General features: G+C 48.4%; 1 long non-coding RNA gene across 1 annotated transcript; it reads right to left on the bottom strand.

The window, feature by feature from the left end:
* Positions 1-833: 833 nt before the first annotated feature.
* Positions 834-13478, bottom strand: LOC140690379 (uncharacterized). The gene is made up of 2 exons (XR_012065646.1): positions 12434-13478; positions 834-1865 (listed from the first exon to the last, which is right to left on the bottom strand). It is a non-coding gene; the product is annotated as an uncharacterized lncRNA (long non-coding RNA).
* Positions 13479-18315: the final 4837 nt, after the last annotated feature.

Raw genomic sequence — 18315 nt, forward strand, 5'->3', positions numbered from 1 at the left:
ACAGAGGAGAGAACTTCCTGACAGCAAAGAGTGATGGGACATCCCAGGGCCAAGAATCAAAAGTGGCGAAAATCAAGACTGAATAATATTGTATGTATAGACCACATTTTGAAAAGAATAATGAATGCAATGGATTAAACTCATAAAATATATAAAATCCATGAATTAATAATTACACTAAAAAGAATCGGTCACCATTGAGAGTATGAGAATGTCATTTATGCTGTCTTTCCTGTACGAACTGTACTCGGGAAAGCCAAAAAAGTTGATGAGAGAAAGTTTGTTTTTATAGACAAATTCCAGCCAATCACTTCAGAAGGAATGACAGAGCTAGAAAATCACCATCTGCGACACCCGACGGCATGCTGGCTCTAGGCTGCATCATTAGCCCATGCTCAGACCACTGGGTAGAAGGCTGATGGAGAACCCCAGCGTGGAGTGAGCAGACTGACACTCTCTGAACCCACTGTCAATGTTAGCTACCCCGGGACTTGGGCGTGTGGTCTGTGTGCACACGCAGGCCTGCGGAGTGTGCGCACAGAGACAAGCACGGAAAAGGACAATGCTGGGCGAGCACGTTACTGGTGGGGCAGGGGTGTGTGTGGTGGACTTGGATGGGGCAGTCCCAAAGTGCAAAGCTCTATGTCTCTGTGCGCAGGAAGAGGCGGAAGTCCCCAGAGCACAGAGGGTGGGCTCTGCTCAGAAAGCTCCACCTTGCTCCTCAGTACAGCTCCCCCCATCATGGCCCTGGCTGCACAGACCACGTGCTGAATCTCAAGGCTCTACAGCAGGAGGATGGGTCCCCGATACAAATGGTTAATGCTCACAGCAGATACATTTTTGCAGGATTTTATTACAAAGTCTGCTTCACCAGGAGCTAGCACCACATGCAGGCCCCGTGGAGAGGAAAATCCCAGACAGATGGACCCCAGAGGGCGCCGGACAAAGGAGGGTGAGAAGGGAGGCCAGCTGGGGCCGCCAGGCGCTGGTTGACCAAAGTGGCTCTCCAGGGCCTGTGGGGATTGAACCAGGTGTCCGCAAGCCGTGACAGAGGGTGCACTCTTGCCCCATGTGTCCCCAGCGGCTAAGTGTACAGGCTGGAGAAGACAGAATCAAGGGAGCAGGGCTGCTCCTAGTATAAGAAAATGCCCACCAAGGACTGTGTCTGCTTGGGATGGACCCGGAAGACAGGTGAGCAAAGCATCACAGCAGAGAACGAAGGGGTGGTAAGCAGGGTGGGTGACTGCTTCAGAGAGGAGGACGAGGCTACAGGAACACCATTGGTGATCACACAATTTTACCGCCATGTGTGCCTTCCGTGGAGAAGGTGTGACTGGGCCCCACCATCACTGTCCCCACAAAGAAAAGGGGACAGCTAGCACTTGGTGTCATCTGAGGGTGACGGCTGGAGAATTATTAATCAGCACTATAAATCATGTAAAGCTCACCATTTAAACCATTTTTATGTGTTCACTTCAGTGCCATTAAGCATATCCACACTGTTGTGCAACCATTACTCCATCCATCTTCAGAACTTTTTGTCTTCCCCAAGTGAAGCTCTGTCCCTGTTGAACACTAACTCCCCCTCCCGCTTCCCTAGCCCCTGGCAACCACTATTCTACTTAAGATTTAAAACAAAGTGAATATTGGTGAATTAACCTTTTTGGTATCTATTTTTATGAACCAGTGTTCCTTATTACAGGAATATTTATCATTTCATATGGGAGTTCCTCAGGGGAGCAAACCTGTAGTAAATCCCCTTGAAGGTGTGGAGAGGGCAGCTGTCCTGAACGGCATGGTTGCTCCTTTGTTTCCACGGACAGACAATGGCTCAGGGTGAGTGGTCCAAGAGGCTGTGCGTCACACTGCAGATTACAGAGATTTAGGATGAGGGGGTGAGTCCTTCTGAGCTGATGGAAGGTGCATGGCGGGGCACAGTGGTGTCCTGCTAGAGATGCCAGGGCATTGCTTTAATGTGGCCCTTCACTGCCTGGACCTGTTCCACCACGAGATGTCACCACCCACTTAAAGATCTCAAGCCTGGAAGATCCTGACCCCAGATGTTTCTATCAGTGATTCCCAGCTGGCTGAGTGCTGGTGTGGCAGGTGGGTTGGAGCTATTCTGACTGCATGTGTATCCTTCTCCTCTCTCCCCGACCCCCAAGATTCAGGAGCCATCTTAGGGTCCCACAGTGCCTGATGGGAGAGCCGTGCCCTTCAGGTGTGCTGGGCCCACGTGGGTAATCCCATCAACCTCCAAAATGTATAGGCTCGAGGCTTACCCAGGGCTCCAGGGGAATTAGAATGCCAGTAAGCCTTCTAGTGGCATCGAGTGAAACTGAAGCCAAGGATGGATCCCCCTCTAAGGAATTCCCCTGTTGTCCTGGCCAGGAAACAGGGTGTGGAATATTTGGCTGTGACTCCAAAATGAAGGAACTGTGTTAAAACAGCGCTTGGCCCCGCTCCCTGCTAGCATTCTGTAACAAGATCTCTGCTTGTCTGAATCTTCTGAAACGACTTGAGATAGTGTACATTCCAAGATATAAAGTTTAAGACTATTAAAAAAGAGAGAGAGAGATCTTTAGGGTGTCAAAACTGTCATTGTCCTACATGCTCTTTCCAATTTAAAAAAAATCTCCTCTTAATAACATCTTTTTGTACTAACTTCTAGGAAAACAACTCCAAAGCAGTATGAGCAGTGCTTCTCAAATGTCCACATGTATGTGAATCACCTAGGGATCTTGTTAAAATGCGGATTCTGAATCAGCAGGTACAGCGCAGGGGCTGAGATTCTGCGTTTTAAAGAAGTTACCAGGCAAGACAGGCTACAATATTTGCAGGGCCCTGTGCAAGATGAAAATGCAAGGCCACTTGTTTAAAAATTATTAAGAATTTCAACAGCAGAGCATTAGACCAGGGGGTGATTCTCCTAACTGCAGAGTCCTTCTGCGTGTGGGGCCCTGTGGGCCTCCAGGTCACACGCCCTCCAGGTGATGCTGATGGCTGCAAAGGAGCAAGGCTATCCCTGTGCGCAACACAAGGAAGTCTCCCTCCACCACTGTTCCTTAGAGTTGAGGTTCACCGTATGGCGGCTCTGACTTGAATTCCATCAAGAGGAGTTAGTTCCTCAAGCCCCCAAAATCTCGCATTGTAAGGCGGTCTAGCGATGAGAAGCTTTGGGTATTCAATAATGCAGAGATGGTATGAGGTCCAGATCTATTTATGTCTGTCCTCAGAATTTAATGACTTGGTGAGATGACAAATAAGTGCTTCGTAAACTACAGGACACTGTACAAATATTGGCACATCTGCTATAAGATGCCTTGGACTTTTAACTCGGTGAGACTAGCATGAATAAAAACACTGGAGCTTTCCTAATGTCAGCCTCTAAGTTCAAGCCAGCTCTGCCATTTTAGATAGCTGGAATTTAATTCAAGGGAATATGAAATCATGCCTGAAGGAAGGGTGCAGAGAGAGAGGAAACAGGGCGGGGGAAGAGATCACAATGAGGGACCTCAGTGCTTTCCCGGAGGCGCTGAAATGGGAAATAATTAACCTCTGGAAAGGCTGTGAGGTGACTTGGTATTTTCCCACCCCGCCAAGGCTGAAAGGTTAATTAATTTGCCCTGCAAGGAAGAGCTAGGCCTAAAATTTAGAAGCACTGGCTGGATGCCCCATGCTCCCCCTTCTGAGCAGGAGTCAGATGGGAGGGTGCTTTCTCCGTGGGGGTCAGCCACCCACAGGGACAGAGCTCAACCTACCCTCTGCCCTCATCCCCCACATCACTCCCAGGGTCCACCCAAAGGTGTCCCTATGGTCTTCTGCCACGGTGCCTTCTGGGGCCTGCTTGGGGGCCTACCTGTCTTCCCTCTGGCTGGGGACCTGGGGACGTGAGTTGGTTCCACCCTAGGGCTGGTGTTATTTTCTGGCTATGGTCTGTCAGGGTTGCCACCCTCCCTTGCAGACACGGGAATTCCGAGAGGAAGTGCCCATTTACCAGGGAAGAGGCCTCGCCGCCCAGACCAGCTGGCTCTGCCCTGGCAGCCCTGCCAGGATCTGTGCTCCCTGCCCAAAAGGAGGCCCCCGAGGTGAAGGACTCTGTCAGAACTTGCTCTTCTGTGAACAATTAGTGCTCTGGCTGCCAGTGGAGTTAAATGTGGTACTTGAGTCCTTGCCTCACCTGGAGTTGGAAAAAGAACTCTCCATTTCCTCCTCTGGTCTTTCAACAACTATGATTTTCCACCTTGGCTGCACAATTTAATCACCTGGGGTGCTTTAAAAAATACTAATGTAGGTCCTGCCCCAGGCCAGTTAAATCAGAATTCCTCGGGGTGCGACCACGGCATCAGCATTTTTTAATACTCCCCAAATGGTCTCACACGTAGCAGGGGTCGAGAACCACTGCGGGGAAAACACACGCAGAGCCCATCAGATGTGCGCTTCTAATGCTTGTTTAGGACTCGTCTCAACTGCCCTTCACTCCCGGGAGTAGCTATTCTCAGGCTCCCTAGTCTGACTGACCCCTGACTCTCCCTGCACAAGGCCCAGCCCCCAGTGCACCTAGTCCCTCTCCAGAACCCCAGCTGACCCCGCCCCACCTCCTGTCCCAGCCTGTGCTCTGGTTCCTGGAGCATCAGAAGCACCGTGTGGGCTCCGCACACAGCCAACCCCACAGCTCTCGTCGTCAGGCCCTTTCCCTCCCCTCTCCAGCCAAAACACAGACGCACACTTTACCCCTGCGTCTCTGACAACGTGGGCATGCCCAGCCCAGGGTTCTCGTCACCCCCAATGTCAGCAGGAACACAGGCTGGAGCCGGGATGGTGGGAAGAACACTCAGCACCTCCAGGGTGGGGCCCTGGCCTCGTTCCTGTTGCCCACTGGCTGCTCCTGACCCATCCCTGGAAGGGGCGTGTGCGCGAGCTGTCGAGGGGGGGAGAGATGCTATGAGGATGTTTCCAGTCTCCTGCACAAAGCCTCGGACCCTGGGTTTCACCCTCCCGTCCTGTCCATCCCTGGGCTCCATGGCTCCAGTGCACCACTGCCAGTGACACCCACACCAACCAGCACAAGTTCTAGGAGCAACAGTCATCCAAGTGGTGCAGACTCAGCCAAGTGAGCTCGGACACGGGCAATTCGGGAATTACAGATCCAAGTACCCATGAGAGCACTCCGATGGCTGGGCCTCCTGGCTCCCACAGAGTTTCCTCCCGCTGTTGCTGACAGCAGTCAAACTATTGTCACAGGAGGGCCTTGGAGAGGCCCTCTTATGGGTTGAATTGTGTCCCCCACAAATTCCTATGGCCAAGTCCTAACCCTCAGCACTTCAGAACGTGCCCTTTCTTAGAAATAGGGCTAGTGCAGATGTAGTTAGTTAAGATGGGGTCATGCTGTGGGCCCTTAGTCTGATACACCTCATTTCAGATTTCTAGACTCCAGAGGAGTTTCTGCTGTTTTAAGCCACCTGGCTTGTGGTACTTTATCACGGCAATACTAGAAATGAAGACAAGAGGTGAACTCAGGCCTGGCTTTTTCATCGTTTCTCCTCCGAGTGAGTTTCTACAGGTTGGGCTGCTTGCAGGTGTAAATAACCAAAACCCAATCTAATTGGGTTAAACAACAAAGAGCATTTATTCTAAATCTCAAGCTGCTTGATAAAAAAGAGAGATGCACACTGACAGGAACCATCAGACGAGGCTAGGAGCTCAGGGAATGACAGGGGGGGCACGTGTACTGCTGGGCTTGGGGGCGGGGTATGGGTTCATGGTCTCAGACAGCAGACTCTTTCCCCTAAACGTGAATTCAGCTTACTTCATGGTTTCCCTAAAACAAAACCGTTCTTTACATTTGTGTACTGGAGTCAGCCTCAAAAATGACCAGGTTTAGCCTCTTTAGACAAAAAAGTCTCCTGGCCATTCTACCAAGACCTCAAAACTCTTAGAGCTGAGTTGTAGCCTGGGCAGCACTGTGTGTGTGTGTGTGTGTGTGTGTGTGTAAGAGTCTGGAATTTGCCTTCAAACAGTAACTGATTATTTCTCTAACATCGTCACCGACATCTATCCAGGTGGAGCAGCAGCTGGAGGCAGAGCATTGCTCAACATGAACTCACGGCAGAGCCGTAAAAATGACAAATTCTCATGAGTCCAGACACCGGATATCCCAGCCCTGCACACCTGGGTGCTGTTAGAGGGAGAACCACAGGCTCTTGCTTGAGTTTCTCCCTCTAGGGTACAAAAGCCACAAAGAGTGCTGGACACTTGGCTCCATCCTGTGGGCACATGCTATATGCTGATCAATGCTTTTGCCCCCTGGGAGTGTGCTGTTCTGAGAGGTTCCACATCTATAGGGAACAATAAGGCAATTAATTTTTATCTTTAAAACTTCAGTATTTAACATACATCCTATCAATATTGCCTTTTGTCCCCAGCTCTTGACTCTAATATTTAATTGTAATGTATTATAGTTGCAGCAAGTTGAATCAATTAAGATTGAAAAATGAGATGTTAAAAAAAAGTGGAAAAACATATCCTTTGTGGTCAATATTAATCTTTCAGAGTTTTTTTTTCTTTTTTTTTTTTTCTGTAAGGAAGCCTGCCAAGAGTGGGGAAGACAATGAGGATAGAAAGTGATTCACTGAATCAGCAGCTTCAGAGAGGTCAGAAGGAGGCAGAACTGGCCCTTGTATTTGGCAAAGAGAAGAGAGTCAAGAGGTTGGCTGGAGGCCCCCGGAAACGTATCCTGTGAGACGCAGAGAGGAGTGTGTGTGACCACGGGGTGGTCAGGAGGCTGGGGTTGGGCGCCATGCTCCTGTGGAGGGAGGCGCTCTCCCAGTCTCCTAGGACGTGACCCCCGCTGGCTCCAAAGGGAAGGGCCCCTTTCCTTTCCTAGAAATCAATATTCTCTTTGTGTCAAAAACCCTTCCAAGACCTTGATATTCTCCACCTGCTACCCTTGTGCTTGGGTTGTCCCAGAAGTGACTTTTCTTTTTTTTTTTTTAACATTTTTTATTGATTTATAATCACTTTACAATGTTGTGTCAAATTCCAGTGTTCAGCACAATTTTTCAGTCATTCATGGACATATACATACTCATTGTCACATTTTTTTTCTCTGTGAGTTACCATAACATTTTGTGTATATTTCCCTGTGAGAAGTGACCTTTCTGTTAGAACCTTCTCAGTAAGAGGACAGGACCCATGGGTCACCGACATGGGGCCCCTGGCACTTAGTTCATCAGACTAAGAAAGCTGAGGCTAGAAGATACTGTCAAAACAAAATCTCCCTAGGCTTCTCCAACAGTCATGTCCTAGAATTGCCCCAAACCCTCAGGCCACCACTCCAGACCTTCAAACAAATACCTCCGTGAAGGAGGAGGAAGTCATTTCACGTCCACTCGACGTTAGTTACTGTCACATGCCTGCTGCGGGCTTGGTACTCTTGGTCACGTTTGGGACACCTCATGAAGATGGACAAGTTTCTACTCTCATGAAGCTTACAACCTAATGAAAGAACAACGAACCAAGATATAAACAAACTCGTTTCAGATACTGACAAATGATATGAAGAAATTAAAATGCAGTGATGTAGTGTAGGGTGACTTTGAAGGGGTCACCTTAGTTTGGGGTGGTCAAAGAGGTGACATCTAAGTGGAGATCAGAACAGAGAAGGAGGCAGACATGAGACCAGCTAAGGAAGAGTGTCAGGAGCAGGGCGAGCTACCCTGATGGATATAACCAGGAGAATGTTCATCTTGTGCAATGGGAAGGAAGCCAGGGTGACATGACTGGTGACTCTCAATGGATGACTCTGTGCCCCAGGGGATACTAGACAATGTCTGGAGACATTTTTGTTGCCACGGTGTGGGAGGGTGCTCCTGGCAACTAGTGGGGAGGGGTGGACATGACTCAAAACATCCAACAATACACAGGACAACTGCCCATGATGAAGAATTATCTGGATCAAAATGTCACTGGTGCTGAGGTTAGAGGGTAAACACGAAGGTGAGAGTGGCAAAGCTGGGCAGGGAGGCTGTTGGGCCATATCGGGCTGTGCAGCCTCACAAGGAGCTGGGGTCACTCTAGAATGATGGAGTCCACTGGAGGCTTCTCCTCTGGGGCCTGGCTTGGTCTTTTATATTTTGAACTGATGATCCTGGTGGAAATTGATTGAGGCGGTACCACAATAGAACCTCATACAGAAGCCCGAATGAGAGGCGAGCGTGGCTTGGACAAGCATGGAAGACGCACTGACGTGGGTGGTTTGGGATGCATTCTCAAGATGAAACAGACAGTTCAGTCGGTGAACTAGCTTGCGTGGAGTGGTGAGGGAAAGGTGAATCAAGCATGGTTCCTGATTTCGGCTGGAGCAACTGGATGGTTACTTGTAACATTTTTGTAATGAGAAAGACTAAGGGAGGATTCGTTTGGCGTAGAAGCCCAGAAGCTCTGTTTTTGGATGGGATGAATTTGTGACAATTATTAAACATCCACATGCAGGGATACAGCAGACAGTGGGCAATCATCATACAGATGGTATTTAAAGTAGATAAAATACACTACAATCTGCCAACAGTGTGCCAGTTTATTTTAGACTACTTAAACAATAATAGTCAACCTAATATCAAAGGAAAAAAGAGGAAAATTATTTCCTTTTGCAGTTTGCATAGAAAAAGTTAGTTAAGCTCCAATGGTATATGATTCTTAGATGAATAATTTTTTTTAAAGAGGCAGGGCAAATGTAACCTAAGAAGATACTGACAAATGCAGAATGATTCAGCAAAAGTAAAGAATCAGGGCTCAGAAAACTTGGACTTCTGGCTGGTGCTCCAGCGTCACATTCCTGAAACAACAGTTCCCCTGGTGGGGATGCTGTTACCCCACTTCTCCACAAGTCACCTCCCAAACATCCCCAAGGACCAGTGAGGTAGATGTCCCTCTGTGAAGCTGCCTCTGCTCCTGACCTAAGTGGCTGATCTTTTCTGTGCATCTGAGACACTTGAAATCAAGTCGTTCCCATGAGCCAGGCCTGTGCTGATGCTGCACCCTCTCCCCGAGTCCTATGACTGTGGACTATGAACCCCAGTTTGCAGACCAAGTAGCTAAAGTGCTGAGAGGTTAAATTGCCTACGTCACCCAGCTAGTCAGAGGCAGAGCTAGGATTTGAACTCAGGGCTGTCCACTCCAGAACTCCTGCTCCTATTGTTTCTTCAATGATTTTCTCCTCCACTAGACTGTCAAGTCCTTGAAGGACAAAAATAAGCCAAACCGGGTTCACTGCAAACACCACGTGTCCTAGGTTTGCAAAGTGCCATATATCTGGAAGTAGTCTTGACATTAGAAATCCTGCCATGGAATCACAGCTACAAATGTCAGTCTCTAGGTATTCACAACCCAGGCCACTGAAATCTGCTGTCAAACACCAGCCACTAAAGGAACACTTCATAGAGAGAAAAAGTAAAATCTTGATTTCTCCTCTCAAAGCTGAGATGTTTAAGTCTTTAAAAAATCCGCCCAAATGTGTATCAGAATTTTCTCTTTACTGAATTTCCTTTCTTTTTCCAGGAAGGAAAAAAACACATCACTTTTTCCTTTTGTAGCAGGTGCTCTGACCTCGTCACTGTCCTCCCTCAGGCAACACTGCCCCAACCCACCAATCTTCACCGACCTTCACCCCTGGGGCTGAATTTACTCCACCTCTGGAAAGCAAGGCACATCCTCTTACACTGCAGAGACTAACAGCTTAGTTCCCCATCTCTTGCTCCAACTGTTCATAAATTTTAATTGGGATAATGGCAAAGATGTTCACTGCAGTGTTCTTTACAATGGCAAAAAGCTAGAAACCATCCAAATGACGACCATTATTGATATATTTGCTCATATGATGCTACATTCACCTGACAAAATACTACCAGCTTTTAAAAATGTTTACTAAGAATTTTTATTAACAATGGAAGATGCTCAAAACATAAGGGGAAAAAAGGATATTGAATATAACATAATCACAATGTGCATTGTTAAAATGTGGTGCTTAGACACCAAACCTGGTAGAAACCAACCAAACAATGGCAACATGTTAATGAAATCATAGGTCATCTTTTTTTTCCTCATTAAGGTTCCTAACTTTTCTACCTTTTGTGTGTGCATTATTTTATAGTTAGAAAAAAAGACATTATTGGTTATATTTTAAAATGGGTCTGTGGCTTCTGGGGTGAGAGAAGGCTTTGTTCCATTCCTGGCACTTTTATAAAGACAGTTAGTCATTTCCAATGCGGCAAAGGAAGGGTACCAATTAAAAAACCCACAAGGTCTTTGCAAAGTCGGCATGTTCTTTTATGCATAAAAATATGTTGAAAGCGTATAATGTGCCAGGTGCAGGGCAAACCCTGAGGTACAGATGTGAGTAAGGCAAGGTCTCTCCTTCAAGGAGCTTACCCATTTGATGAGAGGTGTCCATTTAAAATCTTAGAATGAGAAAAGAATGTGTAGGCAAAGGTGGAACCAACTCCTTAAAAATGAATACTTTCCTTTTATCATCATTTTTAAACCTATCTAGTGATTTAAACAATCAACCAAATGTAAAAGAGTGAACACCTAAATGAGAGAGTGTTTCAAATATATTCTGCAAACCTGCCGACCACCTCCTGGAAGTCTGGCTATAACCCCTCCTTTCCCTCTCCAGGGCACTCCACAGGAAGATAATGCTCTCCAGGGCAGCCCCACTCCCCAGAGGCAGCAAGGCCACAATTCTGCGATCCACAGACACCAAAACAAAACAAAAAACCCCAAAACCCAAAGTCCTCTTCCTTTTCTTTTTAAGCTAAATTTTGCAAAATCAGATCCATCTAGTATGAAATGGTCCCAAACTACCCGAAGTGCTGACAATCCCTGAAGCACTCCCAGGGAAACAGGCAGTTAAACGCAGTGGAAAACTCAAGCTGTTGTTTGATTAAAGGATTAATCAGGGGGGATTATCTCCTACTATAGTGCTGTCCTGGGAGCAGTGAATGACAGAGCTGGAAAGGACCCAAGGTCGCCGTGTCCACAGCCTTCCTGTTACAAAACGGAGGGCCAGAGCCAGAGGGACTTGCTCAAATTCCCACTGTTGGGTCAGAGGCAGCGGGGCGGGGGCTCTTATTCACGGAGGGCTCTGTCCCAAGGGCTGCGAACTTTTACCTCTCGGTGAGAAATAAAATTGGGGCGTGTGTGTGTGTGTGTGTGTGTGTGTGTGTGTGTGTGTACATGAACCACATGGTGAAGATGGTCTCAGCCACAACTGTGGTTAAACAATGGTGATAAAAGACCATTCAGGAGCCAGCCAGCCTGCTCTGACACCTCCTGGCAGTGACCTGACCTCAGGCTGATCTTTGGAATCCACTGAGCCTCCGCATCTTGGGTAAATTCTAAGTCTTCACCTCCTAGTGCTCTTGTCAAGATGAAGACCACCACGCAGGTGAAGCAGTGTCTGACACTTATTTAAAACAGCGCACGAACGTTAACTCTTACAACTTTCAGGAATGCAAACAAACAAAAAGAGAAGTTCTGATATTTTCTTCCCACACCCGCCGGTTCCTCTGGCGCATCCGAGAGCTAAACGCGACCCCCTGGGGAGACCACAGTGTCCTCCACTCTCCCTCCTCAGCCGGCAGAAGCCAGAATCGCCTCTCTTCACGAGGCTTTGTGCGGGTGGCGCTGGTGTCCCTCTGGCGCCAGCTTTGCCCCCACACCTTCCCCCGGGGCCCTGCAACGGCTCCTCGTGGAAGCTTATTCAATCAGGCCACATCTATTTCATCTGCTGAGAAGAGTCCTGCTCCCTGAGAAAACCCCCAAAGGGTGCCTGTTCCAATTTGTCTTTGCTCGTGAAGAGTGACATGAAAGTAGTAGGCTCCCCAGGGCTGCCCACTGCGGTGACAATGGCAGAGATTCATTAAAGGCATAAGTCAGCTCATTATCCAGACAGTAGTCTCCACTTGGTTTTGGGTAATTTTCTTGATATTTATTGATCCTGGAGGATGGGCAATGGCCTGTCCTGGGCCAAATAAGCAATTCAAAAGAGAGATACACATAGGGAACTAGAGTCAATTTCTATTAATAACACACAACGGAAAAGAAACGGAAAAGAAATTATATATGTATAACCAAATCAATTTTCTGTACACCTGACACCAACACTGTAACTCAACTACATTTCAATAAAAAACGTTCAAAAAAAGAGAGACAGCAAATGCCTGACCACGGCCAAAATTTCCGTTCCTTGGCAATTCACAAACACACCCTGGAACAGAAAGTGAAGCCTGGAATCTGTGGGTAGGTGGCCGGCTCACCAGGCGCTTCTTCCAGGTCCAAGGAACTCTACCTAGTAAGTTGAACCAGAGGAAGCTGTGGCTATGCACCCACTGTTTAGTCTACCCAAACAGCTGAAAACAATTCCACCTCTTACCTGTACAATGCCAGGGCTCAAGCAGCAAAGGAGTCTGTCTACGCAGAAAGGAGTCTCTGCAGACCAGCGAAACCGCAGTGCCCCATGCAGCCTGCTAGTTCTTGCCAATAACTGAATTTTACAAGTCATGTTAACCAATCCAGGGAGGAAATTAATACTTTGTTGACCATCAGACATTTCAAAATTCATAGTTAGTTCTGGTTTTGAGTGTCAGAGAGACGGCCACAGCAGTAGCACGTGGCACACTGGAATTTATTTGTCATAACCCACTGTAAAATAGAAACAGAGGAGGAAATAAATGAATTCACATGTCCAAAGCCACCCCAAGGAAGCCTGGATTCCAGTCCTGTCTTAAGAAGCATGTCTCTGTCCTCTCAGTCTCCTGGGCCCAGGCAGGAAGCGGAGGCTCACACCGGCCAGGGCAGAGCTGACATCCCGGGGAGTGTGGGTGACGGTCCTACACTTCTGGTGATTTTCCTCCTCCCGCCGCCGCCCACACCCCTCAGCCCGAGGGGCCTGGAGAAGAGCGACTTGCTGTCCAGTGAAGACCGAGTCCCCGTGCTGCTCAAAAGCCACCCTGGCCCGCCCCGACTCAGGGACAGACGGCGCTGGGCTCCTCGAACCTCAGTCACAGGCACAGACTCTGAATCAAAACCCTGGGCTCCGCGTGTGACCCGTGGGAGACGACTTGCGGAGACACTGCTTCCAAATGTTTGAAATCAGGCGGATGGGAATTTCCGTCCCTCATCGGGTGGACATTCCAGGTGTGTCTGTTGCGTGGCTGCGACTCGAGGGAAATGCGTGGATGGGGCCCAGAGGCCGCGGTGAAGCCGCAGAGCTGTGTTAGGGGGCTGAACGGCCGAGGCGGGCGGAGAGGTTGAGGAAACGATTTAGTGAGGACCTGCCTTGTGCCAGCCTCCTGGAAGACATGACCTTGTCTCGCATCCCCTGGCCTTGGCCGACGTCTGCGGCCTCGTCTCACTCCCTCCGGCCCCAGTCGCGGAGCGCTAATCACACCGGCCCCCGGAGGGCGCCAGACTGGCAGCGCGGGACCGTTCCGCAGGGCGGTCCCTGCGGTCTCTCGCGGGAGTTTGGGAAGACACACTGAGCATGCGCAGCCCTGCCCTCGCCACGCCCTCTCCGGAGCCGCGTTCTCAGCTGCATTGCCAGGGGGCGCTCTGCTCAGAGCAAGGAGGAGGTCTACCTCCGCCCAGCAGGGCTGGGGGTACGTCTGGCAGAGGATGGGGTTAAAAGAGTCGGAAGCCCACTCACTCAGTGACACAAACCACATTCTCTGCTGTCAGCTTTTAGTAAAGGTGACCTCTTTGCCCCTTCTCCTTATTTCTTATTTCGCCTTTGGTTCGGAACCAGGGCAAGGAAGAGGGATGCTATTACGGGCCACTCCCCCAACATACCAACACTCGCCCTCCTCCCAGGGCTTGGTCCTTGCACTTTCCTCTGCTTGAAAAATTCTTTTCCTCCAGATCCTAACTTGCCTTCTTTTCAATTAGGTTTTAGGTCAAATAGTCTTGATTCCATTTCCCTCTTCTGTTTTCTTCATACTTTTTGTTCACATCTGAAATAATCATGTTCATTTTTAAAGAGTTGTTTATTCATTGTCCAGCTTCTCCATCAGGAGGGTTTAGGAAGTAGAACTGACTGGACTTGGTGGCCAACGACAGGTTCTACCAGCGTCGGGCTTGCATGCGGTGCAGGTTTGTGGTGCCTGAGTCCTGTGGGAGGGAGGTGTCCAGAAGGCGGTGTGGACAAAGGGGGACGATGAGGGCCCCCAAGATGAGCCTTGAGTGAGAGCGAGAGGCGGAGGGAGGAGCACGAGGTCCAACTCTTAGGGTCCAGCAGAAAAGTCTGCAAAATGTGGCCAAAGGCCGCCTTATGAAGCCAGCTTAAAGGCAAAGAGGGATGGGGTTTAAAACGGAGAGTCTGAACAAAGAAGTCATCGGCTGTGGCAAACGAGGCATCACTGTCACTGGAAGTGCCCCTCCCCTGCCCACGCCGCTGTGACCGTGGTGACTTTATTTTGTGTTCAAGATTTATTCCTGGCTTACAGGGCAATTCCAATTAAGTGGAAAACTGATTTAAGACCCTCCAAATGTTAACTGCAAAGCAGTTTTCTTAAAGACTCAGAAAAGCAAATGACCTGTAACTGCGTTCACAGAAAGACAACATCTGGAGGTGCACCATTTGGGAAAATGATCTGAGTTGCCATTTCAACTCTCTTCCAGTAGATAAGATTAGGAATTATGGGGAAGTACAGTTTATTGGAGTAAGACCTAAGAAATAGGAATGACTAGAAAGCACTTGAAACTTCAGTCTGAAGCCAGTTTTACTGCCACAGCTTTAGAAAAAGAAAGGAATGACAATGGGAGCAATTCTAGTCATAAGCACATGAGAGAAAATTCTCCAAGTGTTCTGCTGTTCCACATTTGAACAGGATAGAACATTCTGTTTCTGTCTGATTTAGAAGAAAAGGAAGGGACTAATGAACCAGAGCCCAACAAAAGCAGTGCTTGTTTATGCGTCCTTAAATTCAGGGCAGGGGAGAGTGTGGCTTTCTACTTTACCACGTGGCCTGGAGAACGCAAGGCAGCCTTGGGGACCCCTTGGCCCCTTTCCTCCTGTCAAGGATTCAACGTTAGACTTCTAGAAGGGAGGGAACAACACAGAGAGACTATAGTCTGCCCTTAACTGGCTTAGACCATGACCTCATGAGGTCAATGCAGCCACCATTGCACCAAGACCCACTGCATTTGCAGTCCCGTGCAGATGACCCAAAACCGGACACAGTGACGGCTTTGCACTGCTGTCTCCCGAATGTGTAGAGTGAATGGACGTGGTGACTCGGGTGGGTGTGAGGTGGTCACAGAGCTTGCTTCCTATCATTAGCCCAAAGCTTTGTCTGCTAACTAGATGTAGCTCCTACTTCCAATCAGGGCAGTGAGTTTGCCAACTAAGTCAGAACCTGGTTGCAATTCTGCTAAGGGTCGGGGTGGGGGGACAACCCTTAGAGCTATCTTTCAAATACACAGCAATAAGGCCCAGTTAACAACAGGCGAACAAAACAGTGAAACAGAGTTTGCACCAATTCCTTTGCACAAAATGCATTTTGGGGGGGTGAATGGAAAGAAAATGAAATTCAATGGCCAGAAGTGAGACAAGCCTATTTTCTCTGCCATTACCTCATCTCTCCTGTTAACAGTTCCAACAGATGTTTCTCTAGTTTTTAATTTAAAAAGGTACTTTCTCTGTGTTCCCAAGTATTTTCCATCCGACCATCCTTAGTTCTTCATTTACAATAATGACAATACTTCCACTTACATAAGGTTTTACTATCTACAAATTACTTCGGTTACATTACCTGGGGAGGTAGGGAGGGCAGATACCCCAACACCCACACTTTACAGAAATTCTATCACCTGATGTGTTGAGGTGAATTCAGAATGCCTTCTGATGAGTGTTCACACAGGCGTTAACAGGATTAAGTGGGGGATTGTTCTTTTTCTCTCCACTGGGCGGTGCCAGCAATGAGCTGACTCAGATGTTGTCCTGTAGATACAAAGCATATTATAGATTTTTATGTATTTATTTTTCATCATGGGGAATGGAGAATTAGATGGCTATGGAGATTGACTTCCTCTCTCCCAGGTCGATGCTATCATTCTGGTTACACCTTGACATGTCTGCATGTCAGTCTCCCATGGAAGAACAGTGCCCATCTCAGGAATAAGTCATCAGTTGTACCATCTTACAAAGCAGACTTCCACGAGTGCAATAATAATACAGTTTAATGCAGATTCTCTCCCTACTTCATAGTGCTTGAGATTGCTCCCTGTCATGTGTCTAGGAAAATAATAAGTAACTGAAATCTTGTTTCTTCTGGAAGAGTGGAAGAAAGATAAAGAACAAATTCTGCCCATTTCTGCCCAAAATCTAATCTCACCAGCAGGTGGTGCTGTGACAAAAGCAATCAAGAGAAACCAGGTCAGTCAGGTTGGGTGTCTGGGCTCAGGAGACTGGCCGTGGTGCCCTCTGGAAAGCCAGATTTGGGCACACACATGGCAGCATGTGGCTGATCCAACACCAAACAACTTCCAGGGTCCTCAGTAGGGAGCTTTGAGTTTATCGGCAAGGCTGCAAGCCTTGTCAGAGCTTCGAAGCTTCTGCTCCAACCTCTTCCCCATCCACCCCGCCAACCCCTTCCCAGGTGGCTGGCTTTCCCAGCAGGAAGGAGGAAATTTAGATGGAGGATGTCCTTCTCCCTCATACTCACTCTGGAGATTCCAGCTTCAGGGATCTTCAAATATTAAGCACTTTACAGTCTTATAAGCTGTCCTACATACAGTAGCAGATGCTATCTTGATGAGCAGAAGTGAAAAGAAACTGCTGGAAGGCCCCTATGCAAGAGTAAGGAGGCCTCCTAGTACGTTTCCACCTCTTTAGCTGCTTAATACGTGCTCACCTGCTACTTCTCATCCACATGCCCATTTATCCCAAGCTCCCCAGGGGTAAAGTTTTATCCTTTGACTCCACAGTACATTATATTAGGCATGTGCTCATTGTGAATTCACGATCTGATAAACTGAGGAGCAAGCACTGGCTGGACTGGCGGACTTAAGAAAACAACGAGCCCGTGCCCCTTCTCCCAAACAGCCGCACAAGTCAGGACAGGAGGGAGGTCCCCACATGAGTCTTGCTGGTCCCTGTGGTGGGCCCTGGCACAAGCAGCTGCTGTGGGGCCCATGGTGAGCGCCTCACATCATCGCTGCCTTAGTTGGCCACACTCAGGGCAGAAGTGCTGAGTCCTCTGGAAGTGAACCAGACCCACTCTGACAGTCTGGGTAGGTCCCACACAAGGCAACAGGTGAGCCCTGCCCATGGGGATTCAAGAACTGAGGAAGTCGCAGGTCCATCCCAGATCTTCTGTAGTGACTAAGGCACTGGTGTGCAAACCCAGAACCTCCCAAGTCTGCTCCGATCCACCTGGAGCAGAGCGAAGACTGAGGAGGGCAAGGTGCTGGTGAGTGGGGCTGGGCGCAGGAATCCTGAGATGGTTTTGCTTCTGGTCTAGAGCAGAGAGCTCTGCCTGAGCTCAGTCTTCTTCCGCAGCCTTAGTGGCTTTTAAGGAGCACAGTGTTGAGTAGCCCGACATGGAATGAAGAGAGGACATTACCAACACAAGGTGGGCCCACCAATCTGGCGGCCCAGTGAAGGGACGGACAGCCCATTGCCGATTCTACAAGAAAGACTAATTACCATGTCTTGTCACTGAACCAGCCAGGTCCCACTTGGGGGCAGACTGGAAGGAGACCATTCTACCTGGGAAATTGGTCCACCTGAGATGGAAGACTAACAGCATCTTCAACACATGGCTCACAGGATGCAGGGGCCCCGCAGTCTGTAATGGGCCAGTAAGTCAGCCAGGAGATGGGATTTCCTAGTGGGTCCCACTGCACTGACATTCTTTCTGCTAGTGGTAGAGTGAGACAATCAGCTCCTGATTTTCACTGTTCAAACAGAGGTCTATTAACCTGTTCACATGACTGAGGGGGCACTGAGAGGACTGGAAACAAACCTGGCTTTGTGGGAGGAGTCTTCCAGGGATCTCCTCTAACTAGTCCCCTTTTATCTATCCTTCATAATAACAACACGAAATAGAAAGGCTGTAAGGTCAGCTATGTATATTGTTAACCATAGGGTTGATTTCACTACCTTCGTTCAATGTAAATTAACCTGTTGGGTATTTTCCTTTTAAAAAAAAATCAAAGTCAGAAATACCTAATAACCCCAAAGTTACATGCATTTATTCCAAACTCAAGCTAAGTGTGATCGTCTGCAAGACACATCTGGCTCCTGAGACAAAAGCA

The sequence above is a fragment of the Vicugna pacos genome, chromosome 30, assembly GCF_048564905.1.
Source record: "Vicugna pacos chromosome 30, VicPac4, whole genome shotgun sequence".
Classification (NCBI taxonomy): Eukaryota; Metazoa; Chordata; class Mammalia; order Artiodactyla; family Camelidae; genus Vicugna; species Vicugna pacos.